Genomic DNA, 27,310 nt, shown 5'->3' on the forward strand with positions numbered 1-27,310 from the left:
GGCTTCGAGCGACACCAATAACAACAAAAGCCAGTGATTAAGACGTGGCACCTCAAGCGAAGGGAGGCCTAAATTGTCCTTTAAATCGTTTGGGAGCATACTGGGCTTCAGAAATTAGGAATCACCTTCTCACCATCTCTTCCCTTCCCTTCCTCTCAGCCACCCACTCTGAGGGAGACGTCAACACAATCCCTTGGCAAACAGCTTTCATACCCCTTGCCCTCTGCTCCGGCAGTCTCCTGCAAGCTGTTGCACTGTTTTCACTTGGCATTGATTCTACTTCTCATCTTGACACATCTCTGACATGCCACACCCCCCACCTCTTGATATACAACTTGTAATCAGCTGTATGCCTCTCACCGGCACATTTTACTGACGAACTGCAGCTTCTGGTCAACAGGAGGAGAGATAGCAAGGTCAAAGAGGTGGAAAGAAGCCTTCTGTTATGCTTCTTCAAGCTTTAAATTGTTGCTTTGGTATATTTCTGAATAGTACCATACCGGTTTCCAAACTTGTACCCAGTCGCGGTTTCATTTATCATCAGAATCCTCTTTCAACTACTTTTAAATAAAAACTTGACAGGGCACAAGTTTGTAATTTGCAATTTGTGGCTCATTGTTGCTATTTTGCAAATCAAGAGTCGACAGCTTTCAAATGTTAAAGGACACTTTTCAATCGTTGCACACATTTTCCAGTAACACTTTACCATAGGTCTCCCAAATTACATTTTATTAACATAGTAGGTACTTGGTAATTACATGTTAGTTACGCATAAGAACAGTGAAATTATGCATTTGTTAACATTTACTTAATGTGTAAAAATTTTTACCGTATATGTAAGTACACGTCCTCCCCAATGCTGAGAGAACCTTAAATTGCCCCCCTCCCCCAACATTGTATGCCCGGCTCCATAGGCGTATTGGACACATCCCCCCCAATATTGACAGCATCCCCCCTCAATATTAACAGTGTCCCCTGCCCCCAATATTGACAATGTCCCCCCAGTTCTGAAACGAAATCTAAGCCCCTGCCGGACATAGCCCACTTTTTACACATTAGTACATGTTAACAAATGCATAATTACACTTTTCCTATGAGTAACTAACATGTAATTACTGAGTACCTACTATGTAATTAGGGAGACCTATTGTATAGTGTTACCCTTCCACTTCCCCTTCAGACACTGCCACAAAACCGGCTGTGATTTCCTGTAATCAACTCCTACGCTCATTATCTCAGTTTGTGTTGCCGTTTCCCTGATTTCCCTCCATTTGCCCTGAACACATGATTGTGGCCTCAGCCCAGCATCACCTGACCTCTGCTCCTTCACTTTCATCCTACAAGTCCTCTCTCGACCCTCCCTCCTCTTCCCTCCCATCCTCCACCCCTCTCCAGATCTCTTCCCTGCCAGACTGAGAGCCCTGCTATTCTTCCTCAGAATGACCTCTATTCCGGGAGCCGGTAACCTCTATCAGCCCAGATCGCAGCTTGAAGGCTCAGAGTCTATCTCTTAATTGTATCTCTGAGTTGTAGCTTCACTGTTTCACGGGAGTCTGCTGAAGGAAGGACAACGGTGGGGGAGTATATTCACAGACGGACTGCAGTGACACACACACACACACACACTGACACACGCACATACATGCACGCACAGCCTGGGAAAGTTTGAGCCCCATATTCACATGTAAATTCAGACCAGGGCAATAAATGACTGACTAAAAAATATATATATATCATTTCTCAGCACAAGCTTCTCAGGGTGGGAATAAATAAATTAAAACATGCATACATACATAAATAATGGATAATGGTTGCAGAAAACTGTGCTTTGCTGCACTGCATCCCGGGCCTCCCGCTGAGAACGACATGAGTCTGGGCCCATCTCCCGTGAGCGACTGATCTGCTCTGCCCCGTAAATGTGTTTTGCACGGCACATTTGCAGTCGTTAATGCTTCCCAACACCGTTTAGATCGTACTTTACTGTGGGATTCTTTCGACACCGCAAAAAAAGCCCCTATGTCCCATGAAACGGTCGCCTCTCAAGCAGGAAGTCCCATCCTGAGCCTGTGCGCTTCCTCGACCCAAGTGAGGTGATCGTGGGCAGTTGAGGGAGACAGTTATTCTGCATTATACTGGTCTGGGTATGCGTATAAAACCATATATATACATTTCAGTGAATTTCCATCAATCTTTTATACGGTTCTCCGAGCAGTGTGCTTTTGCTGGATTTCACCGTGGCATACGTGTGCTTTTCTTGTTATAAGAACTGTGAAAACTTGAAACCGTCTTTGCGAGTGTTGTTAACGCGCATCAAACTTGACTATAAATCTCCGAAGGTGCTCCCTGCCTGCCTGCCTGGCCGACATGGCCTGAGCTCTGTGACTGAGAGACGGCTCATCGTACATCACTGCGAAGAGCCATCTGGGTAAGACTGCATTGGGGAGTGATTTTCTCTTTTTTGTGTGTGTGTGAGTGTCCATCACTGAATATGCATGAAATAAGGCTTTTCCCATTTGCATTTTTTAAACCAAATGGCATAATAATAAGGGCTCATTGGTGCGCGTGTGCTGAGCGTCACAATTAAGAGAGATGGGCTTTTAAAAGCACGGACACATTAACGCCCCGCTGTTGAAAGGAGCTGTCAATTACACTGGAGTGGATTGCATTACGCCTGACCGTTCGGAGGGTATATTATTTGTTTTCATCTGCCATGATTGTGTTTAATGTTGCTCTTCCCCTCCACAAGTATGTGATCTGGGTGTAGATTGCGCTGGCGCTGTCTGTGTTGCTCTTTTCTCTTTCGCAGATAATGCTACTGGTATTAGGGTAGATGAGATCTAGCAACCCCATTAGCAAATAAGGTAGAAAACCACGTTTCTAATGAAAGACAAAGAAAAAACACAAGCCCCACAAGGTTTTTAATATGCCGCATACGAGCCTTTTTGTTTTTGGAATTGCTCATATGTTGCTTACCAGCCACAGAAAATATGCTGACCTCCTCTGACTTAATACATGAGGGGATTGAGCTCCGTGGTCTCGGCTCGGATCTAGGTGGGAACTGGCGCGCTGTACGGGGCTGGAACACATTGCCCGTGTCTGGCAGGAGACGGAGCACAGAGGGGGCCGCCAATTTATGGGGTGCTGGAGACATTAGGAGGACGCAAGCTGTTTTGACACCTGCTAGCTCCAGCCTTAAGTTAGCGGCGCACCCACCCCCACAGTACGGTTACGGCGACACGGGGCCCAGGCAAACTCAGTCTCGGCACACTTCTAAAGACACCGCCTGCTTTTGGCACAGGAAATCGTCAACCTCCGAAAAAAACAGGACAAAAAAACAAACAAACACTCTAATCTCAATTTGTGTTTTCTATCATATAATAGATACGCAGTCAGGACTGTTTCATTTGGCACAGGCAAAGGAAAAGACGGGTTCTGATGGGTCCTCACAGGACACAAAATGTTTTTATCAGTCGCATTTAATTCAGACCTTACGAAACCGAAATCACACCCCTGCTCCAGTGCGTGCCAACCTGCCGGGGCTAAGCAGCCTGTCACTGAGGCATTACAGAGCACGACTGGATCGATACGGGTCTTTCTGTCGAGAAGTAAGTGACAGAAGCAACCTTAAGAGCCTCGGGAGCAGCCTGCAATATCATCCCGTTTCCAATTGCCGAGGCTGGTATTGATTGCGCTGTTGTTGCTGTTAAGAGCGGGGCTCTCGGTACAGCGATGGAAGAGATTGAGTCCCAAGGACGCATGGGTGATGTGTGCTTCTCGACAGTTTTTCGCAGAGTAAACTCCAACAGGTGCTGGAGAGAGAGGCTTAATAACGCTGCAAAGAGCACACAGTGCAGAGCACACACCAGGGCCTCCGGTGTTTGATCACAGCCACTGTGTGCCGACAATGTGGATCGCATTTAGGATTCACAAAACACCTTCCAGATGGGCTGTGATTTTAACAATCTGTTACATTATGGGATGTTTTAAGGTGTTCCTGCCAACTAAATGTAAAATGTAGGCACCTGTCAAAGTTATTCCGAGCAACACAGACTAAACACTCACGGTTCACGGTTCACACACAGGTTTTCAAAGTTGTCACCCATTCATTTCCTTATGTTGTAAAGTATTACAACCTTTCCAAACCAAAAATCCTGAGCATTCTATGAGTCATTAATATTGCTGACATATTTACATAATGCCAAATGTTGTTTTTTTAGTTTTTTTTGGCGTATTCCGCTTTTAAACGCTTCACGATTTTTGCACATCTTACTTCAAATCATTCGGATGGATTCCTTATTTCACACTCTGGTTCCAGATGTTGTTTTTGAAAGATACACACACACCCACACACACACAAAACAATTCCACTCGCAGGGCCGCCAGTTTAACCGCCACATGGCAACCAACACCAGCAATGGATTATTAATCATCAAAGGCAATCAGTCCCCGAGCTTGTCCCTGGTATTGAGATATTGAACCGGGCTATGAAGTGCTGCCTGCCCTTGAGAGCCAAGCATCTTTCTCTGGTGTGCCAGATGTAAGTGATTGTAATGTGGGAGGCTGGGGGGGGGAGTTGGTTTAAGAATGGCGAGTAGCTAATTACATCTCTCCCCAAAGAAAATGAATTTTCGCTTCCCCATTTCACACGGATGATTAACTGGGTCCCTGAACTGAGCGGGAGAAGAGCGACACTAATCCAGCAAGCAACATTCAGGGAGATTGAAATTGTCCTTGTGAAGAGACTCCCGCCGCCTCGACTGTCGCCAGTCTGTCGCTCATTGAAACGGTCGCGTCGGTCAGTCGGGGGAGGTGAGCCCAGAGAGTGCGGCTGAGATGGGCCGAGAGAACCAGAAACGCCGGCGATGCGGTTTTAATAAGACATATTGGTTCATACGCGTCCCCGGGGGAAGTGTGGAGACCCGATAATGTGGTTCGAGTGTTGAAACGCGGCTTTTGTTTTAATCATCTCTTAAAATGCAATTACCAGCCGGATTGGTAATAGCATCTCCCTTGGCTTGAGCCAAACCAAGACGGCACTGAGAGAGAGAGAGATTTATTGAAAAAAAAATAAGGAAAAATCAATCTAGAACCGAAAGAGAAACCGCCATCCCACTGCCACTGCCCACACACAGTCATCGGCAAAGGGGGCCAGGCCGTGTCGCCAGTCCGGACTCTAACTTTCAAACAATCCATCACTTCCGGGTGCTTTTTAGGCAATTGGATCAATTAAGGCAATTAAGCTGCCACCAAGTGTGCCCTGTGGAGGACCTTGGATGTGTTGCAAGCTGGATCAAAATGCAGAGAGAGAGAGATGATTGGTTGTGACACATTCTATAAACGTGATATCTAAACAAGTCAATAGTAGTCGTCGTCGAAACAAGGGAGTATTTGTTTTATTTGGTGGTGCTGGTACACTAACTTCTGCAGTTTTGAGTGCCTGTCAACTGCACGCTCTGCTGCCTGGGACCTAATAAGCGACTGCGTTCTTGCTATTGAAGCGGCACAGAGCCCTTCCCTACCGATTGTGAACGGAAATCAACACACTTCAATTATGCCAAGCAGTGTGCTGCCCGTCACAGTGGGCATCACATTCCTACATAGCCTCCCTGAGGTTATTGCCTATCAGGAGAAACAATAGAGAGAAAAGGGGGAGAGAGAGAGAGAGAGAGAACATCATTACTGCTTCTTGACAACGAGAGAAACACAATAAAGACCTTATACACCGGTACAATAATGCTGCGTGTTCCAGGTGTTTACAAGTCTGCTCGATAGAGAAAATTACAACAACAACAACAAAAACGCTCCCTATTTGTTGCAGAAAGTAGTCAGTGAGTGACAACTGTTAAGTGTCTATGAGCTAAGCTCTGTTTCCCATGTACTCGCTCTGAGTGTACAGCTGACTGCTGCATTATAGCACACTGTATTGTGTTATAGCACACTGTACTGTACTGTATTATAGCACACTGTACTGTGTTATAGCACACTGTACTGTGTTATAGCACACTGAACTAATGTACTGTATTATAACACACAGTACTGTATTATAGCACATTGTACTGTACTGTATTATAACACACTATAATGTACTGTATTATAACACACTGTACTGTATTATAACACTGTAATGTACTGTATTTTAACACACTTTACTGTACTGTGTTATAGCACACTGTACTGTATTATAGCACACTGTACTATATTATAACACACTGTACTGTACTGTATTATAGCACACTGTTCTGTGCTGTATTATAGCACACTGTACTGTACTGTATTATAACACACTGTAATGTACTGTATTATAACACTGTACTGTACTGTATTATAACACACTATAATGTACTGTATTATAACACTGTACTGTACTGTATTATAGCACACTGTACTGTACTGTATTATAACACTGTACTGTGCTGTATTATAGCACACTGTACTGTACTGTATTATAACACACTGTAATGTACTGTATTATAACACTGTACTGTACTGTATTATAACACACTATAATGTACTGTATTATAACACTGTACTGTACTGTATTATAGCACACTGTACTGTACTGTATTATAACACTGTACTGTACTGTATTATAGCACACTGTACTGTACTGTATTATAACACACTATAATGTACTGTATTATAACACTGTACTGTACTGTATTATAACACACTATAATGTACTGTATTATAACACTGTACTGTACTGTATTATAGCACACTGTACTGTACTGTATTATAACACACTGTAATGTACTGTATTATAACACTGTACTGTACTGTATTATAACACTGTACTGTACTGTATTATAACACACTGTAATGTACTGTATTATAACACTGTACTGTACTATATTATAGCACACGGTACATTTGGTCTTCTGTGGGGTGGGAGGAGCCAAAAAAGGAGTTCTGCGTTTCCTCCTCTTTACGGTGATGAAAAGTATAATAAAGAGAGAGCGGGAGTTTGCACTTTCCTATCAATCACTGGAAGAAAGATCATCCTCCCAGACAGGCCTGTCTCCAGTGATTGGGTCCTGATATTTATGTGCCCGGTAAGGATGGTGATGGAGTCTCGAGGAAAACAATCGGCCCAGTCAGTCGTGCCTCACACCTGGTGGAGATAACAACGCACCCTGCCAGCTGAGCAAAATCAAAGTCAAGTAAATGATTTGTGTAAAAAAAAAAATCTAATTCTGCTTTGGGTTTGGGTTTCAGATTTCCACTGTCAGTGGTCCGTATGGCAAAGTGTTGCAGGCGGGGGGGAGAGAGAGGCAGGAGAGAAAAAGATGAGTACGGAAACAGATGTAGAAACTAGAAGAAACCAGAACCTGGGGAGAACAGAGGGAGGGAAGTGAGAGAGAGAGGGATGGTGGGTAAAAAGTGAGAAAGGGATCTATATTGGCACCTGGAGAGAACGTATGCGGGTGGACAGACAGAGAGACAGACAGAGATATGGACGGGCGGACAGAGAAGAAATGATCACAAGTTCGTACAGAGAAAGGAAAAGGCAGTGCTGGAGGATGGGGGGATGGGGGAGAGAAAGAGTAGCAGACAAAAAAGACACAAAAAGGGCTTCTGGAAAGAGGGGGGAGAGGAGTGCGACAGACAAAAGAGGGAAAGAATGAAAAACGACAAGGTTTTCATAAAGACAGGGAGAAAGAAAAGACACGGAGGAACGGGGGGGGGTGGGGGGGGTTGGAATGAAAGAATCTTCTCCAGGCATCCTGCTAGGCTCTCTGCCTCCCCTGGTTGTTTTTAAATATGTTTGCTTGTTAAATAATCACACTTAAAGCGCTTAATGAGACATGAAATCCTGCAGATGTTTCTAGACTGGGCTCTAGCAGGCTAGGAAATGAGAACATGAGATAAGTGTGTGTGGGGGGGGTGGGGATCTGAGGTAAGGGGGTACGCACAGCGCTACTGAAAAGCAAGGGAAAAAAAGTGTTTTTGACAGCTTCTGAAAACTGACAATCCCCCCCCACCCCCCTCCCCTACAAACAGGTCTGCAAGAATGTCACCGCGTAATAATGAAATCTTCACAGCCAGCTTCAATCAAGGCGGCCGAGATTTTTGTTGCTGTAGCAGAAACAAAATAAATAAATATTTGGCGGGCTGCGTTTGCCCTCTGACAGCTACTTTCTCTTCCAGCTTTTCGCTGCCCAACCCTCCCCCCCTCTCGCTCTCTCTCTCTCTCTCTGTGAACATCTGCTGCGAAATTACAAAAGATACAAGAAAATACAACAAAACAAGAGAAGGAGGGGGGGGGAAAGTCCAATTTCACTGCAATTAAATTTAATAGCAAAAATAAATATGCTTCTGTTACAGCTGAAATTCTCTGATTGTGTCCGTCTTACTGGAAGGACAGGTAGACATGTTTACAGAGGGAGAAACACTTAAAAGAGAGGATCCGAACCTTCCATATATCAGTTTGTCCATCTCTAATCTACATTGTACGGGCTTGTGTGGCAATAGTACTCCATTTTCCTGTAGCATCACTGTACCTGATGGCAAGATATCACAGCTGAGTATCTTACCTATTAAACATCAACTGCATGGTTGTGTGGTGAGGGCATGATTAATGATTCTCTCTCCCTCTCCGTCTCCCTCTCCCTGTCCATGATCAAGAATTTTATAGACTGAGACGTATTTATTAGTCTGATTCCACATTCTTCTGCAGTGGCGGTTAATTGTACCCCTCTATCTCTCTTTCTTCCTCCGTCTCTTGGCCTGTCAGCAAAATACCTGGCCTCCTAGCTAACCTTCACCAATCTACCTGATCTAAATGGAATCGAATGCCCCCAAAAAACCCAGCATGCACTTCCCTTCGCCTCCTGTCTCCTTTGTTTACCGAACAGCTCCGTCCTCACAACGCAGAAGACTCCTATCCCTCCCCCACCCCCCCCTCGCCTTGCCATCCCCAATCTGCAAGCCCGTTCTGTAGCCCCGCAAGCGCAGAGTAATTGAATTTAAACAGATAGTTCACATAAAGCCGTAAATCAATTAGAGACAAAAATCAGACGCAATCTCCCCGACATTTATCATTGCCAAGACTTGTCGGGCAGTGGGGAAAGGAGGAAAAAAAACAACATTAAAAAAATTCACGACGTGTGGGAGAGCCCAGCTGCCGCACTGTCTTTTCCAGACCGTCTGCTCTGCAACAGGACACAAAAGTCACTCCTGCATCGTCACACTCCTTCTGTGCGCAGATCGATGGTGCTGTTTTGTTCCTCAACTGCAATTTAATGGCCTCAAGGAACTCCTGCTCCTTTTATCTATAGAGCCGTACACACACAAAGGCTGCGTTTCCTCTTGTGTTGTGCTGGAAAAGGGTGGCATTTCGCAGCCCGGCCTTGCTTTGATTAACCATGCTTTATCATGTCTGAGTAGCAGTAACAGGGGCGCTTTAAATCATCATCTGCATTTCGTGGTTGTTTGCTTCTTCGGCAGACAGCGCTGCTAGACACAGGTATGATTCACTTCTGTTTAGTCATCTTAGATTGGTGTGTGCCATGCAGGCCACCATTTGCTGAAAAGATTGCCGCAAGTACCCCCCGAGACTTGGTTAGTAAACAACCACAAAGCAATAGAATCAATGAAAAAAAATATATTTCTTTGATATGAACTCTTCTTTTTAATGACTGCATATTTGTACTGGCACCTAAAAGCAGTTTCTACACTTGAAAGCACAGCTGGGTCAATCCAGGTCTTGTAGGTTGGGTTCTTTGGGTAACTTTTAGTTAGCAAACTGCCCCCATATGGAATTAAAAACCCAGAAACCCCTGCTTTCATGGTCGTAGGTGTGAAAACCATTGGCTGCTGTCTATAAAATGTTACTAGCAGTCAGATCAGGTTCCTCTGCCGTATCTGATGAGAAACTGATTAAACTGGTTTTGTTTTCATCTCATGTCTAAGGTAACAACAACCTGCCTCCGCCTTTGATTGGCTATGTAAAGAAGATTGAAACGGTGTGGTTCAATGTCTGACAGCTGCTCTCCGAGAAAACAAATGGGCTGCACTTTTGGGGGGTTGAGTCTGTAATGTCAATTAACTTTATCAGCCCATGCCCGTTAACACCTGCTTTCCGCCAACGAGAATGATTTGTTTGGGTTCAGATGACCATGAGGCTGGACTCTCTATCAAGGCGTTCGGATTGGATTTTGAAGCAAACCACCCTCGGTTATCTGGGCACATCCCGATGAGTCAAGGTATTACTAACACCACCAATTAATGCCGACGTGCTTCAAAATGAAATGGTTCATTTTCAGAACATTTGTATTTTTTATTTTGAGAGAGCACTTCCCTACGCTTTTCAGTGGAGAAGATTTGTGCTGCATACACAGTCTTTCACCTCTCAAGTAGTCTGTTTTGACTAGTCTAAAGTGTGCTTCACAATTCCTCCTTAGGAACAACAGCGCCACCCCTGGTCAAATGTTGCCAAAGAACCAGTCGGGAACGAAAGAAAGGAAAAACTACAGACGGATTTAATCCTGAAATCACGGCTGACTCTTAGAAGTTAATCAAAACGGCGATCAAACATCATTGCAAATTCCACTCGCGATCTGAGCGATAACTTTCCACCTGCAGCCTAATTAAAGCACTCCGCCGCTCCCCGCCAGTAAGAGTAGCCTCCATGCGGGCACGTCGTTCAGAAGGACACAATTATGAATTACCAAGGCAGGAGAGGGCAGGCAACTTCATTTATATTAATTGCCGCAAATGCCTCTACAATAAGTGCGATTTGAAGTAATGGCTTCTAATTCTTTTGTGCATTGCATTAATCCGCAACACATCTCCAGTGCATCATTAGAGCCTTTTTTTTGTGGGGGAGCGTGCATAACTGATTATTAAACAAATCGTGTAGTTTAAACCCTTTTACAGGGCAAGGAGATGCTGCCAGACAGTTCCCTAAACCCTGGCGACGGCGGCACCCCCTTATCAATCCTCCTCATTGACCTCCACTTGATAGAAAAGGGGGAAATGTTAAGACAACACTCTCTTGCGCATTAGTTAAGATTCTGATCAGACGCCAGATGCAAGCCGAGCTATTGGAATCCATTACTCTCCCGCTGGTGAGCAGAAGAAGCGTCTTCAAGGGTCGGGCCTGTGGATACCGGAGGGTGCCGTCTTCTCTGTACGGACATGCCATTATTCCTGGATTTCGGATCGGGTCCACACTCTTCAGCAACGCGGTTTCTTAAAAAGCTACACCGTGTAGGACTGCGTTAGAGGCAATTTCTGTCCATCTCCGCCGTGAAGCTGTCGATTTTGACTGTACATGTAAAGCAGATGCTCCAGTGTAGCCCACCACATATAAATTCCCCTTAATTGAGGGAGCACCATCAATCAAAGACAGAATTCGGGGGGGAAAAACGTCACGCGAATTCTCTGATTGACAGATCTCCCCAGAAGCGAATCCAGGCTGTTCAGTTAGGGAAAGCATCCATCAGAAAACCTACAGCCCAGAGCCTAGGTGAGCTATGAATGGGAGCAGCCAAGCAACCTGGGGAATCAATACTTCTTTAATCCCCAATATTTACTGATCGCCAGTAGTGCGGGATTTACCTCCCACGCTGCCAATAAAAATACAAGCGCAAGTCCAACAACAGCAGCAATTTGCATAAAAACAAGAGCAAATCGGGTCACAAGGCTTAATCAGCAGATATCAGGTGCTTAAGCACATACAGATGTGGACTCAGCTGGTGCTCTCTCTTTATCTGCCCACTGCTAGCATCCCCTAACGCAATAACCCCCCCACCACCTCTATAATAAAAGTTTGTTTAGTAATGGAAAATAAACCCTCACATGTGTTTTCTGGTCATTCATCTCCAGTGCACTGACTCCTCCGGTCCCTGGCTGAGAGTTAGTAAGCGATCACATTCTTTTACCGAAACAGCCGAGCCATTACGGGCCTGATTAATGCCGCACTGTCAGTGTTACCAACTGTTCCCATTCCTTGAGGGACCGGCCTGAATTTTATCGATGCTTCATGCATCCCAGATTAATTAATAATAATGGGCTGCGATGTGTATTTCCACCTCCGCGGATCCGCGCTTGCGATGTGGCTGGAGAGGGTGGCCTGGTCGTGTTGGAAGAGCTGGGCGGTGCTGTTTGGAGAAGGTACCAGAAGGGAGAAATGGTGCAGAAATTTAGGACTCTGGGGATGCGGTTTCTAGGTTAAGACATGCCCCTCTAGTTCCACAGCACAGAAACTCTCTCTTTCTCTCTCTCTCTCTCCACCATGCCTGCCTTGCATTCATGGTCAGATCTGGAATTGACATTTGTATCCTGCGTGTGATTTCTCAACATGCTCCATGGCACTTAATTGTTTGTTTGCTTGTTTATATCACAGTCTATGATTATAAATCTTTGCACACGGGCGTGATTGATTCCAGGGTTGTGTGTGTGTGTGGTCGGAGTTGTAATGCAAGTTCACAGAGGCAGCACAATTTGGCAGTATGATCCCCATGGAAGCATGAACAAGGAGGACATCTTCAGACCCAATTTCTTAAATTTCGTATTTTCTGAATTGTACCCCCATGACCTCAAGAATGACCAATCCCTCACTTTTGGGGAGAGAGAGAAAGAGAGGAAGAAAGAGAGAGGGAGAGAGAGAGAGGGGAGAGGGAGGGAGAGATGGAGAAAGAAAGAGAGAGAGAGAGAGAGAGAGCCAGCACCATGTTCCCCTGATGTGCTAATTAAAATCCCGCTCAGCAAGTATTAAGACAGAGACAGAGTGTATGTGTATGTCTGAGAGAGAGAGAGAGAGAGAGAGAGAGAGAGGTGGAGAGGGGGAGAGAGATTTTCTGAGCAGTTGGCAATTCCAAGAAATAACCATTAAACGTAGCTGTTTGGACGGATTGCATCAGAGGAGCAGAAATGTCAGTAACTGCAGTCAAAGGCCTTTTCCCAGGTGAGTCTGACCAGACACGCACCAGGGAGTGTTAAACACGGACGGGACGTGGCGCTTGATCCGCTCATCCTGCACCAGGACTCGCCTTTTGCCTCCGATTCCACATTTGAGTGACTAGCGCCTGTTCCTTCCTCTGGATGAAAGCGCGGCAGACACTCGCTTGCACACCAGCGGTTTTCATTACGACCTCGCTGACCTTTTCAAATCACAACGCGGCGCACTAAAGCAAACACATCATTTATCTGCAGAGAAATGCAAAGTTGAGCTCCCTATGGGATCCAGACTGGCGCTGGGATACCTCTGGATACTGTGAGCTTGGTACAGTGGTGAGAGAGATAGAATAAGCCAGAAACACAAAAATGCAATTGAATAAATAATAAGAATAAAAATAAGAATAACAGATTTTTTTTTTTTTAAACCTGTCAGTTTTTTTTTCATAAATGAGATATTAGACATACTGCATCATAAACAAATACATATAAAGTCTAGGATTTGGGAGTAGCTACAATTAACTAAATAATGTAAAGGTTAAGTAGTACTCCTATACTGATAATTTCAAATTCCCCAAGCGAAACGTTTCCATGACACCTTTTTCTTTTTCATTTTTAATTCCATTTCTATGAAGCGGAGCTAAAAAGGCTTTAATTGAATACATACCTACAAACACAAACTGAGGGCTGAATCACAATCCCTCTAAAATCGTATTATAAATAAATATGTTTAGAAAAGAAATACATAGCACACGTCTCCAGTGCAAAAACACTCCAAACGTATTTATTCCTGACGATCTGTTGGGACGCTTCATGGCTGCTCATTCAGCATTTTCCTTTCCCGTTCCGCATACCCCAACCCCCCACTCCTGCCAGATTAAGAAACAGACATGGAGAGTGTGAGACTGAGGTGATGTAGATTAATTGCACTCTGAATAATCACCTCTCCTGTGCAGATCCTGATACTTCAGACCCCGGGGGGCATCATCACCTCTCTGTGCATAATGGGATACAGTGTCACTGTGGAATGAGCTCAGGACGGTGGAGAATGGCAGCCCACCCGCCTCGAAACTAGGTTAGGGACAAGTATCATAAAAGGCATTAAAAAAAAAGTGTGAAATAATTGCACTTCATTATTATTATAATTAATTTTCTGATTCCTATTTCTATTCCTATTCCCATTTCTATTCCGATTTCTACTTCTTTTCCTATTCCTATTCCTATTCCTGTCTACTTCTATTTCTACTTCTATTCCTCTTCCGATTATGATTTCTACTTCTACTTCTATTCCCATTCCTATTTCTACTCCTATTCCTATTAATATTCTTATTCTGCTTGTGGTGTAGAAAATGCCTCTCTGATGTGTTTCCATCAAAACAATGAAGGTCACTGGAGATGACGGCCAATTAAATACTGCCAGCCCCGAGGCCCCATGACTAGACTAGCCGTTTGATGTTTCTGGAGGAGAGGGGGAATGAAAGCTAAGAAAGACATGAAAACAAACTCCAGTCTTTATTAGGGGATGGCTGATGGGGAGTGATGGGGGGGTGCACTGGTGCTCGGGTGGGCTGCTGGTTTCTCCTGCAGGCTGAATTTTGCTTTTGATAAGAGTGATGTTCGCAAGGTCAGTGCATTCTAAAAGCATGTGGGATTATTAATATTATTATTATCCAAAATCCCTCCAGTGAAGGTAATTGTGCATGACCCTCCAACTTCAATATTAGTGTGGTGCTCTAAAGGAGTTTGGGAGGTAGATAGGTAACGTGAGTACACTCCTAAAAATGAAGGTTCTTCAGCGGTTCTATTTAGAACCTTTGGGTTCTTCATGAGCGTATTTTCATTAAAGAGTTCGTTTAAGAACCGCGAGGTCCGTCGTAAACACCAGGGATCATTTAAGAACCCTTTTTCATCATGATCACAGTTGATTTAAGATACATTTAAGGTTCTTTAAAGATCCTTTTTTGCACGGAACCTTGGTAAACATTCTAATTAGAACCTTTAAGAGTTCCTCCACAGTATCAACCCCAGGAACCCTAAAAGGTTCTTATTAGACCCTTTACTTCTTAGAGTGTAGAAGAAGAAGGGTCTTTTAAAAGCAGGTGAAATACCACCAACAGCCAATGTTGTATCACGACAGCGTGAGTGCCAGAAAAAAAAAGGGAAAAAAAAAGCTTTGGGCAATGGCTAATTAAAAACACTGTACAAAAAGAGATGAGGCTCTTAATTAAACTGAAGGAGTACAACAGGCTGAAGGCTGCCGGGAGCAAATTAACGCGTGGCGTGCAGACTGTGCCATGGAGAGGGCTGGACCGGGGAGAGGGAAGATGGGGATGGGGGGTTGGCATGGTGATGACGGTTGGAGGTCACTAGAGGATCGGCACCCAGGCTTCCTCCAAGACCCGCAGCCGGCGTTCAGTCTGTGAGGGCACTGTAATGAGGCACGAGCCTGGCTGAGGGTCGGAGGTGAGCGCGAGGCAGTGGGCACAGGGATCCAGCTGCCTTTGAAAACGCCCGGCTAATTAAGGCGCATCTTCCACAGCACGGCCGTCCCCACTGCAGACGCCTCTGTTACGCTGTTATTTATTTATTTGTACGAGACACCAGTTAATTACTGAAGGGAATTGGTAACAACCCTGCCAGTTATTAGCGCTAATGTGGCAAAAAATTGAAAAGCATTTTTATGCACAGTATTGGAATATTGGCCCTGCTGTGACACGCCATTCAGCCCGAGGGTTTTAATGGGAACTGAACATAAATGTACTGGAGCTGCTGACATGTAGATGCTACATTACGATGCGTTAGATTGTGCTTTTTATATAAACCACATCCTGGTTTACACACACACACAGACACCCGCCCACACACTCCGCTTGTACAGTATTTTGGCTTTATGAATAATAGTGTTAATACACCTTAGAGCCCTTAAATGTATTCCAAGGTTAGGCCTGACTAGAAATTAGGTGTCTATGCTTTTAGAAAGAAACAAATAGTGTTACAAATGGACCACGAAACAATTCCCAGTTTTTATTTTGCTCTCTATAAGCCGATCCACTGAAATGTTTTTATATTGCACTCTTCCCTTGGCGTCTACCTCACAGTTATACCTACAGCACAGGGGATTTCCAGTATGTGAGTAACAGTGCTGGCCTGCGTATGTATGTAAACACACGGTTATAAGCATTGCTGATATACACTTGAGCTCGTGATTCTCTCTCGGACCCTTCAATGCACTCCAAATGAGATGAATTTCCAGCAGCTATAAAATCTCTCTGAAAGAATTTGTCTCCCTATGTAAAATCACTCAAGTGTGCACCTTTGAAATCTCATTACACACTGGGGGAAGACTGGAAAGAGCCAATGAGACTCCTGACCTGTAATAAACTATGAATTGAGAGGCTTAAATACCTGAACTAGCAATGTTGGTTTTCTCCAGTTTCAGTTTCTTCTGGTTTTATTATTATTTTAATAAAGCAATCTCTTTCATCAAGGGGCTTGGAAATATTTCAGAAGCTGTGAAGAATGACCTCCTATACAGGTAACTGCTGGATAAACAAGCTTTCAGCAGGTCACGAGGGACAGGAAATCAGTAGTTTCACCTTTGCTCCTTAGTCAACATCAGTCCCATATGAGTTCAACTGCGTTTCTTAGGCAAGGGGATGGCAGTGTTTGCTCAGGTTGCCTCCAGACTGCTGGGCAGGTTCAAGTCAAGTGGGCAGTGCCCTGGAACTCTGTCTTTTGAGCACGATCAGTATCTCTCTCCATGTGGGCATGCCCTCTGGCCTTTCCTGCTTTCTTCAATTCCTTCTCTCTCACTTGCTTAGTTTCTCAAGCTGCAGCTTTCTCTTTGACAGTTCATTGCTAACAGTGAGTCAGTGGCATCAGCCAAATGCAACAATCATAATAAATAAATAAATAAATAATCAAACAAATAAATACATATTTGTCCCCTCCTGGCTGAGGGTGGGTTCTGTCAAATTAATATAAGGTTCCTATGTAAGCAAAAAGCTAAAATATAAGCATGGCCTGTGTGTAACAGTACAGGGGACCATTGCAACTGTTGTAATGCCAAAATGCAAACACTGTGTAACAGTGTGGGGGATGCATTTTTTTAAGAAACAGTGGAAATCATGACCCAGGGCTTCTATCAATAGTGTCCTGTATTAAAGAGAGCAATTCATAAGAACGAATACAATTTCAAGTCCGGTGAACTGAGCTTGAGGTCAACTGTATTTTGCAATCCCTACCTTATAAAATAAATAAACATTTAACCAGTACTGTGAAAGAAAACGAGTTTTAATTTTATAATAATTATATTAAAGAATCAGATAGGCCCAACATAAGCTGCAGTAACATCTATTAACATTTTAATGAGTGCGGTTTGGAATTATTATTGGGAAGGAGAGGGGGGGATTTATAATAATTATGAATTAAAATCTCCCGACGCAACAGATTCTAAAGAGTACTGAGAGATTGTTTTCACAAAGGCGCCAGATACATTTGAGCAAGGTTTCCAGGGAATTCAAAGGAATTAATTACATTTGGGCGATAAAAGCAATGGGCTTCTTTTCATTGTTTCAGAAATAAATCTGATTTCCACTCTCTGGGATTAAATGTGTACGGGATCAGGGATTGCTGTAATGGCTGTAATAGGTATCTCGCAGCCTTCCGAGTTTCAGTTTACAAAATGAAGCTCACCCGGGGCCTTTTATTAGTCAGACAGGCAGAACTCAGTGTCGGTAAACACAGACTTGTATTTCTCGCCTTCGTTCTACAAAGGTTTCCAGCACCTCAGATGTTTTCAACTCAAATCCTGAGCCTAACTCTGTTCCCCTGTGGCACTCCTACACGTTTATCCCCCCCATCCCCACCATAACCTCACCGCCTACCCCCCAAATACTTTACCCTTAACACACCGCAGTGATGCAGATTCCTACACGGCAGACTTGGCCTTGTTGGGTGAGAAGAGCTACTGCCAATCAGCACCAACCGGCTTTGTACTCTAGATCCCTTTGAACACTAATGCCAAAGCTGATGGGGGGGAATAGTAATTGTGACAGGATCATGTACCTTATGGTAATTAAGGCAATTAAACACTTACTCTTCCTGCTTTAAAGTCCCTGTTTAGCGCTAATGTATACTTAGCATCTACAAACTGACGTGCACTGCAATTTATATAGGCAAGAGTCTGCAGGAGCTGTCCGATTCTGAAAAAGAGCAAACTTGACTATTCTACACCGCACTCTATGGCCATTCCAAATAATTACTTGATTGCATTACTTAGACTAATCTAAGAATAGTATGGTTTAATTTTAGAGCTATGCTTATATATATACACTCACCTAAAGGATTATTAGGAACACCATACTAATACTGTGTTTGACCCCCTTTCGCCTTCAGAACTGCCTTAATTCTACGTGGCATTGATTCAACAAGGTGCTGAAAGCATTCTTTAGAAATGTTGGCCCATATTGATAGGATAGCATCTTGCAGTTGATGGAGATTTGTGGGATGCACATCCAGGGCACGAAGCTCCCGTTCCACCACATCCCAAAGATGCTCTATTGGGTTGAGATCTGGTGACTGTGGGGGCCAGTTTAGTACAGTGAACTCATTGTCATGTTCAAGAAACCAATTTGAAATGATTCGACCTTTGTGACATGGTGCATTATCCTGCTGGAAGTAGCCATCAGAGGATGGGTACATGGTGGTCATAAAGGGACGGACATGGTCAGAAACAATGCTCAGGTAGGCCGTGGCATTTAAACGATGCCCAATTGGCACTAAGGGGCCTAAAGTGTGCCAAGAAAACATCCCCCACACCATTACACCACCACCACCAGCCTGCACAGTGGTAACAAGGCATGATGGATCCATGTTCTCATTCTGTTTACGCCAAATTCTGACTCTACCATCTGAATGTCTCAACAGAAATCGAGACTCATCAGACCAGGCAACATTTTTCCAGTCTTCAACTGTCCAATTTTGGTGAGCTTGTGCAAATTGTAGCCTCTTTTTCCTATTTGTAGTGGAGATGAGTGGTACCCGGTGGGCTCTTCTGCTGTTGTAGCCCATCCGCCTCAAGGTTGTACGTGTTGTGGCTTCACAAATGCTTTGCTGCATACCTCGGTTGTAACGAGTGGTTATTTCAGTCAAAGTTGCTCTTCTATCAGCTTGAATCAGTCGGCCCATTCTCCTCTGACCTCTAGCATCAACAAGGCATTTTCGCCCACAGGACTGCCGCATACTGGATGTTTTTCCCTTTTCACACCATTCTTTGTAAACCCTAGAAATGGTTGTGCGTGAAAATCCCAGTAACTGAGCAGATTGTGAAATACTCAGACCGGCCCGTCCGGCACCAACAACCATGCCACGCTCAAAATTGCTTAAATCACCTTTCTTTCCCATTCAGACATTCAGTTTGGAGTTCAGGAGATTGTCTTGACCAGGACCACACCCCTAAATGCATTGAAGCAACTGCCATGTGATTGGTTGGTTAGATAATTGCATTAATGAGAAATTGAACAGGTGTTCCTAATAATCCTTTAGGTGAGTGTATATGTATATATATACAGAGAGAGAGAGAGAGAGAGAGAGAGAGAGAGAGAGAGAGAGGAGAGAGATTCAAAATAAGCAAGGAGAACTTTATTAGTTTATTTCATTTTCCTGTATTGTAATCAGCCGGCAGGCCTGTATTCCCAAAGCAATTTGCACAACAGTTTGTTTCACCAGGAAAACACAATTAAAAAGATCTGCATTTTCTACAAACTAGCAGTTGATCAATAACCAGTCACCTTTACCCAAATGTCACGTAAACTCACAGTGCAATTACGACACACCGCAATACACCATGCGTGCGTTTTCTTTATTTCTCAGCACAGTGGAGCGCAAAACTGCCACCAAAAATACTTTTCTAATATAAAAACGTCCCATTTAATGTGTAAGGGCTCTAGATGAGCTAACTCTTAACCTATTGGCATCACTCCGCAGACGGCCACCTCTGCGTCGGTCCCTGTGGTTGGTCTCGCCATGTCTGCGCAGTGGATTAGCATAGCCCCCTGGCCCTCTAAGCTGTCAATCCAGCACCTTTCAGCAGCTCTACATTCATTACGCCTCTAAAACATCTCTCTGATCTCTCTGATTGAGGGCTGTTATGAAGCTGGCAGGAATCCAAGCCCAAGACCCGAGCGTGAACTTCCACACATCCACACAGAATTAAAGATGCATGCGCACTGGGGAGCCCGTATCTCTTCTGCTGTAGCATCTAATTGGATAAATCCTGGCTTGGATGGCAGTATCGCTTCTTAAGATCTCCAGGCGAAATCACAGCACAGCGTGTTTACAGGATACACACAAAATCAAAAAACCCAACACAAACCCACAATAAAAACAGATAGAAATCCCATGCTTGCATGCAAATTGGCGGGCAAGGTGAGATCCTTTATGAAGGTGACTTGTGAGCGTATTTATACCGTTTTTATATGCAATTTAAATGCAAGGGGTTCCAGTCCACATTTCGCCTTATTAAAAGCAGCACTCAAATTACAAGAATTTCCCTTTTGAAACTGGAACACGTTTTGGGGGGAGAAAACACAGAAACTAACGAGGAGCAGAGATCTATAGGAGATGGATGGTGGATTGATAGATGAATCTCTCCACGTGTGTGTGTGTGTGTGTGTGTAAGATTGTTGGTATATCAAGCTGCTGCTAAAATACATAGATCATTTGAATTATAGGGAATGTGATGCCTGTAACAGTATATTGACAATCACAAGTGAACGCGTGCAAAGTGCTGTGTAAAAGTACAAGAGCAAAACGCACATGAATTGTTTTATTAAATTGCTGCATAGGGATTATGATCTATAATTAATTTGTACAGCTGTAACCGGGCCTCTGTAGTTTTGCTGCGTGTCCCTTATTTCACGTCTCAAAAAGCAAAGCATGAAATTAGACGGGAAGATGCGAAACTGTAGATATTGCATTTTCTTTCTTTCTTTCTTTCTTTCCCTCTGTATTTATGCATCACATACAATCGTTCATAACCGCATTTGTGCTTAAGGCAGACACATTCACTGTAAATCGAATTTTACATTTCACTGCTCCTTCATAAGCTCGGTTATGTACTGACATCAACAAATAAAGAGGGAGCACAGACATCTCTCGATGAACTCTGCGTCGGAGCGGTGCAAGGATTTCAGCACCGCACATAATGCACTCACAGGGTGAATTGTGAACCTTTTTTTCTGCAGGGGGGCGGTGTACAATAATTAAAGTGTAAAGATGCCAGTTTCGAGAGAGACTCGCAGAGGCAGGTGGGGGAGTGCAAGAGTCTGAGATGAGGGGTGGAAATCACAACGTTGGAAACCTGGCTGGAGTTGATTTGGAGTTAAGAGTTCATCTTCGCGGGATCACAAAGCTTTGCTCGTTGTGTCGGCAATGTACTGCAAAGCAAAGTACTGCTTTGAACTAGGGAGGTCTCGTTTTGAGCAGATAGTGTCAGGAGAACATCGTGCAAGAAATCCATAAAGAAAGTCGTCAGCTGTTATGCCATAGTTTTATCCTTGTACTGAAGGGAGATCTCTTGAGGCGGGCAAGAAAGTGCTCTTTTATCACTTTTTAATATATTGTATGGTGCACCAGCAATTTGAAAAAAAAAAGACAAAATTCATTATTAAATGCAAAGTATATGCATCGATTTTTCTTTTCTTTTTTAAGGCATCAGTTCCTATATCACGTCTACTACTGAATCTTCAGAGCAATTTAACATTTATATCAGTATTTTCCAAATCCTTTCTCGGTCATAAAGAAGACATTAATTCATTGTACTCCCAGTGACCGTTTGTGCTGCAGATGGCATGCCGTCTCCTGATTCACCATGCAGCTTGCAATCTTGTTCCAGTTTTAAGAAATTTCGTGGAGATGGAGCATTTTTATGATCTCGCAGGAAGGGAGGGGACGCAAGGACGTGCCCACAATCTCTCCCCAACGCAGATACTCTGACAGCCTGGAAGAGCATGCTGGCAATCGCATGTGTGGACTACAGCTCGCTGGAAAACACTAAGCAGCTTCAGGGTGAACAGCTTTGTCTGTGCCCGTGTCTCAGGAGCCAGAGGAGTGTGATGTCACCAGCTATTCCCTGAGCGTGGAGGGGCAGTGTTGGCAGAGCGAGGTGGCACTCACAGCTGGCCACATGTGTTTGAAGGGTAACACAAAACCAACAGAAAACACATACATCAAATGAATAATGCAGATGCTCGGGCGGTTTAATCTTTCGCATTAATGGGCAGCCTTTAAAAAAACGGTTTCTTTTCAGTTCATCAACATGACAATAGGGCAGTAGTGTGGAGTAGTGGTTAGGGCACCGGTGGGGTCACTGCTGTTGTACCCTTGAGCAAGGTACTTTTTAAAAAATAATGTGATATCTTGTAACAATTGTAAGTCACCCTGGATAAGGGTGTCTGCTAATAAATCAGGTAATAATAATGACTGTCTATAGAAGCACAGAGAGAGAGAGAGAGAGAGAGAGAGAGAGAGAGAGAGAGAGAGAGAGAGAGAGAGAGGGGGGAGAGAGGGGAACCTCTGCTTTAAAAGAGTATGATACAAACAAATAATGCATTCAGACATAATAACTTTTCAATGTCTTGGATTTACATCTGTCATACATCCTAACAATAGAATAAACAATGTAGCACTGTGTTTTAAAGACATACAAGTTTCTCTCTATTCTCTCAACAGCTGCAAGTTTAGGAAAAACGCGACAAAAAAGCTCTTTAAACCATTACAATAGACTCCCAGAGGTTCTCCAGCTTTCATGGAAGCTACACAGCAATCTGAGTAGACACTGATAGATAAATCCTTCTATTCTCTTCCACTGTATGGCTGCTGTCACCAAGCCAAGCGCAAACTGACAGGGGCACTCACTGTTTGTCTACTTGACATTTTCCCCATAACCATCGTTCAGATGCGACACAAATGTGATTTTAGTTTTAAATAGCTGCTCGGAGGATTCGGTAATAGTAATCAAATTGGCTCTGAACTGCCCTGGGTCTCTGTCCGTTGGGATGGCTAATTTTGAACTGGGTTGCCAGAAATCGAATTCAAATCTTTAAAAAGAAAGTCGTATTTTTCTAGAAAAATATATACATCCTTAATACAATTAAAACGTACCCATCCTGAATGCGGAATGGAGAGTTTTGAGTTTGGCACATGTAATATTAAAGTCACAGATATGAATAATGCAATTACTATATTCCTGATATATACATTCACATCTGCTCGTCTGGAGGTAGTTTAAATAGCGGATGCCTAGCCAGCCAGTATCCCATGCCATAGAAAGACAAAGGTCGCCCTGAAGACCACAGAACACAGAATCCCATTAATAACACACACAGATACATACATACAAGTAGCATATGTAATAAAACAGCTGAGGACTCGCACGGTGGTGACTGTAGCACAGAAGACCGCCGAGTCCTAGACGGATGCTGTACTGGTAATATGCACAGTATATAAAAGCATTTAGGAGGAAAATATATCCAAACACAAAGCACTAGAATCGCCTAGTGGCAGAAGATCGGCAACGCTCAGAAGCGACTTACTCGTGGGCTACCAAAATATAGCAAAGGTATCTTACCGGCACGAAACAAAAAGGATTTCATAACTTTCAGGAGCAGTTTATGCAAGAACAATACAGAAGACATAATGCACTTTCAAAAACAAGGAGCACATTAGTATCGACCATTTCCACGACATTGATTGCTTCCCCCCCCCCCCCCGTCCCTCAATTAACGTTATAGACTAACCTAACTTTGCAACCGAAGGGCGGTAATGATAAGCAAGGTAAAATCCAATGACATGGCAACACTGACACCCAAAGTAACAGCAAAAGAAAGAAAGAAAGAAAACGCACCCACATTTACAAGTGCCACCTGAATACTCCAGACACTACAGCGTGCATCTGCCGGGCTATCGAGACGTTGTGCAAATCGATAACGCTACAAAGGACACAGCACCGCCGTGCAATGTGAAACAAAGACACGCGTGGGTCCCGTGCGAGGAATCCATCCAAGGACAGCCCATGCATGGACGCATCCTTACCTTTTGTTTGCAGCGCGCCTCGGTGTCTGTTAAGGAAGTCTACAGGAATGTGAAGTAGTCTTGTCTTAGTAAACGCCTGGTGGTGTTCAGTGCAGGTGTCTCTTTATTGCTCGCCTGCTGCTGCCGCTGGTGACGAGAAGCATTGGACGAATTAGAGCGCCGGCAGCTGCTGCAAGACGATAATTACATGTGCAAAGAAAATGTTTTAGAGAAAGACAGAAAGGAAGAATATATACATATATTGCAGGGGAGGTGGGGAGGTTAAAATCCCCCGTGGAAGAGAAAACCGGCATTCATCTTTTTGAAAAAGGTCCAAGCCAGATCCGAATTAAAACGTGCTGTCATACAGGGGGGAGACAGAATAGCCCGGTCTGCACTTCCCCGGCAGCATAGCGCTACTGAACAAAAGACACGGCGCTCTCTGCAGATTCCCCCAATACAAATCAGCGGAGACCGGCGAGAGGAGAGAGAGAGAGAGGGAGAGAGAGAGAGAGGGGGGGGAGGAAGAGGAGGGGGAGATGGGGAAGAGGGGAGGTGGTGTTGGTGGGGGTGGGGGGGTGGTCTGACTTAAACAATTTATTTCTGTAATAGATTCCGGCTATTATTTAAAAAGCCGCTTTCTCCTTGGTGGTTTCCACTGAAAGGAGGAGCGAGGAGAGGAAATCGGCTCGATGTATCGATACGTTTAAATGTGAGGTTGGTGCTAATGACATGGGGATCGATGTGTCTTGGCAGGATGTTAAAGCACTTTTTTGTTTCTTTATGTATGTGATGTATAGGTAAACTACAGGTCAATTCATATATTGTCATTCATATATATAAACGGATTTCCAGGGGCATAATTCCTTTTCAGACAATACGGGTGTGTGTGTGTGTCATTAACTGGTCAGACCTGAGCTTTATTACTTGAATTATGAAGCATTTTAACGAGCACGTTTAAGATGGTCTTTTTCATGCTCAAGCTTCCGTGTAACCACATTTACCCATTTACACCTCCTATAAAAATAAAAGGTATGGCTAATGAAAACCACTCAACTAGTGTTATTTTAATATATTTTTTACTCGCATCTGTTCTTCTACTTTGCTTAACAAGTTATTTTACAAATCCCTTATGTATGTATGTATGTATGTATGTATATATGTATGTATGTATGTGTTTATTGATTCATTCACCCTTTCCTCCAGATTAAATACGTATGGGACCGTTTTGCTTGTGTTTTTTCCGCCGTTTTAACCATGTACACAAGCCGGTTACTTTACTATACTAGCAAACAAACGTGTCTGCTAAAACGTTTCATCCAACCCGGTCGATTCCGAGAACTGTAAATAGATTTCACTCTGATTAAACTCCAGCGCACAGTGTAATTCCGAAATCATGACTTCCCTCCTTCTGTGGCCCTTTTTTTTTTTCTAGCGATACGGGAAAATCAGGTTGTTTGTGCGAGTCGGGATTAATACATCCTCAGTGGCCCAGTGTGTCCACAGCAGTGATGGTGAACATCATTATAATCGACCCCGAAAGCAGGGCCGTTGGAAGCGCCTCCCTACCCGTCGCCTTATTACACCCAGACTAATTAGATTAATACGGCCTGCTCATTCCTGTGTAGGTCCTCATGTGCGCATTATCTTGTGTTATTGGTTTATAAGGATTTTCTAATCACGGGCTTTTAGTTTTAATCGCCTGGCTTTTAAATGCAGTGTGTGAATTAATTCGACCAACCAACACTATTGCCGGCTGTTGAACAGTAATATCCCCCCACCCTGGGATATATATTAGCTCTCACATTGCATGCAAAGAGAGATCGGGTAGCTTTATCTGTGGCTCTCTCATGTGCACAGGGGTCTCAATCAGATCCCCTTTCATCCATCGCAAGGTGTCGGATTGTGGCGCAGGGGCTCTGATTCTGCAGCCGCCGTTCAGACAGGGCGTCGTGGGGCTCTGTCCGTGGTGCTGAACCGAGGCGAGGCAATAACCGCGCTGCGTGGGGTTGGACATTGCCTTCCACCCTCCAACCCGTCAATATCTATTTGATTACTATCATCTTTATTTGATATTAATTTGATATAACCACATGGAATGGAAGGCAAACCAAACCAAAACTAAATGGAATGGAGAGGGGGCCAATTTTGCCTAAATCAGTGTTGCCCATCATAAACATGGGCAACACATTCCTGTCTGCACTGATCTTGGTAGACAACGGTAGACATTACATCGTGCAAGGCTCACACATGCCGAGTGGTTAAATTAGATAGAGACAAAGAAAGTGACAGTGTGAGAGAGAGAGAGAGAGAGTGGAAAATACAATAACTTAAACTGGGGTACATTAATATAGATCAACAAACTGGAATTATTAGTAATGCTGAAGTGCAGGACTATAGTACAAATAGAAAATGCTTCAAGGTGTCTGGCTTTGCCTCTTCTTTAACACTAGGGGAAACTTTGTCTCATTGATACAACGGAATCTGTCTTCATTGCTTTTGTCATTGGAAGTTTCTTTTCGTGTTGGCGAGTATTTTATTAGCCGGATCTGTGGAGATGATGGATGTGCCGGTGCCTGCCTTAATAAATTGTTGGCAAGTTGAGCACACCGTCGGAGTGAGCGCTACCAGCTTTGATAACTAGTAGGGGCGTTCAAAGGGCTCTCCAGCAGAAACAAACATCAAAAAAACATCAAATGGAAGTTACTTAAACCGTAAACCGCATCAACTGCTTCAATTTAGGCAGGCCGCAAACAGTCGTTTAGTTCAAAGTAAACCACAGCTTCTAAAAGTAAAGGAATAATGATGCCAGAGTGTTTATTTTATTTTGTGACCTTTGAAAACTTTACTCTGTCTTTTCTCATTAAAGGAGCAAAACGGAAGAGAAAAAAGAAAAATCCACACTGACAAGACAGATACTCTAGAATAATGTGTTATATGAAGAGTGGAAAGAAAGACCGAAGGAACGAAAGACAGGCAACTCACCTGTAGCTGAAAGTAGGTATGAATCCAGATCCAGGCCAAGAATTTGGACCCCCTCCTCCATCAGCAGAGTTGAGCCCCAGCTTTGTCCCACTGGACTGAATAGTTGAATGCCATGCCTGCGTGGAAGACCAATCCCTTAAAGTACTTCATAATGTAGATCTGAACAGGGAAGGGTGAGGAGATGGGGAGTGCTTTATTAAACTCAAATAAACAAAATAGAAATTACACTCGGAAGTAAATGTCAGCGCAGCCGTTTATGATTTCCCTTAAACTAGCCTAATCCCCATGTTTGTTTCCCTTGTCTCCGGGTAAACGGGCTTCTACCATCCTCACTGGCTTTGAACCAAAGCGC

The 27,310-nt window shown here is 43.8% G+C and overlaps 1 protein-coding gene across 2 annotated transcripts in view; it reads right to left on the reverse strand.

Moving 5' to 3' along the window:
• ncanb (neurocan b) overlaps positions 1–24,410 on the reverse strand; it is an 89,576-nt gene extending 65,166 nt beyond the window's left edge. For both annotated transcript variants that reach the window (XM_066695730.1, XM_066695729.1), the window contains exon 1: positions 23,995–24,410. The gene's annotated coding sequence lies outside the window, so the exon portion shown is untranslated. The remainder of the gene's footprint in view (positions 1–23,994) is intronic.
• Between the last annotated feature and the right edge of the window lie 2,900 nt (positions 24,411–27,310).

This window comes from Amia ocellicauda, chromosome 22 (assembly GCF_036373705.1).
Source record: "Amia ocellicauda isolate fAmiCal2 chromosome 22, fAmiCal2.hap1, whole genome shotgun sequence".
In the NCBI taxonomy this organism is placed as follows: Eukaryota; Metazoa; Chordata; class Actinopteri; order Amiiformes; family Amiidae; genus Amia; species Amia ocellicauda.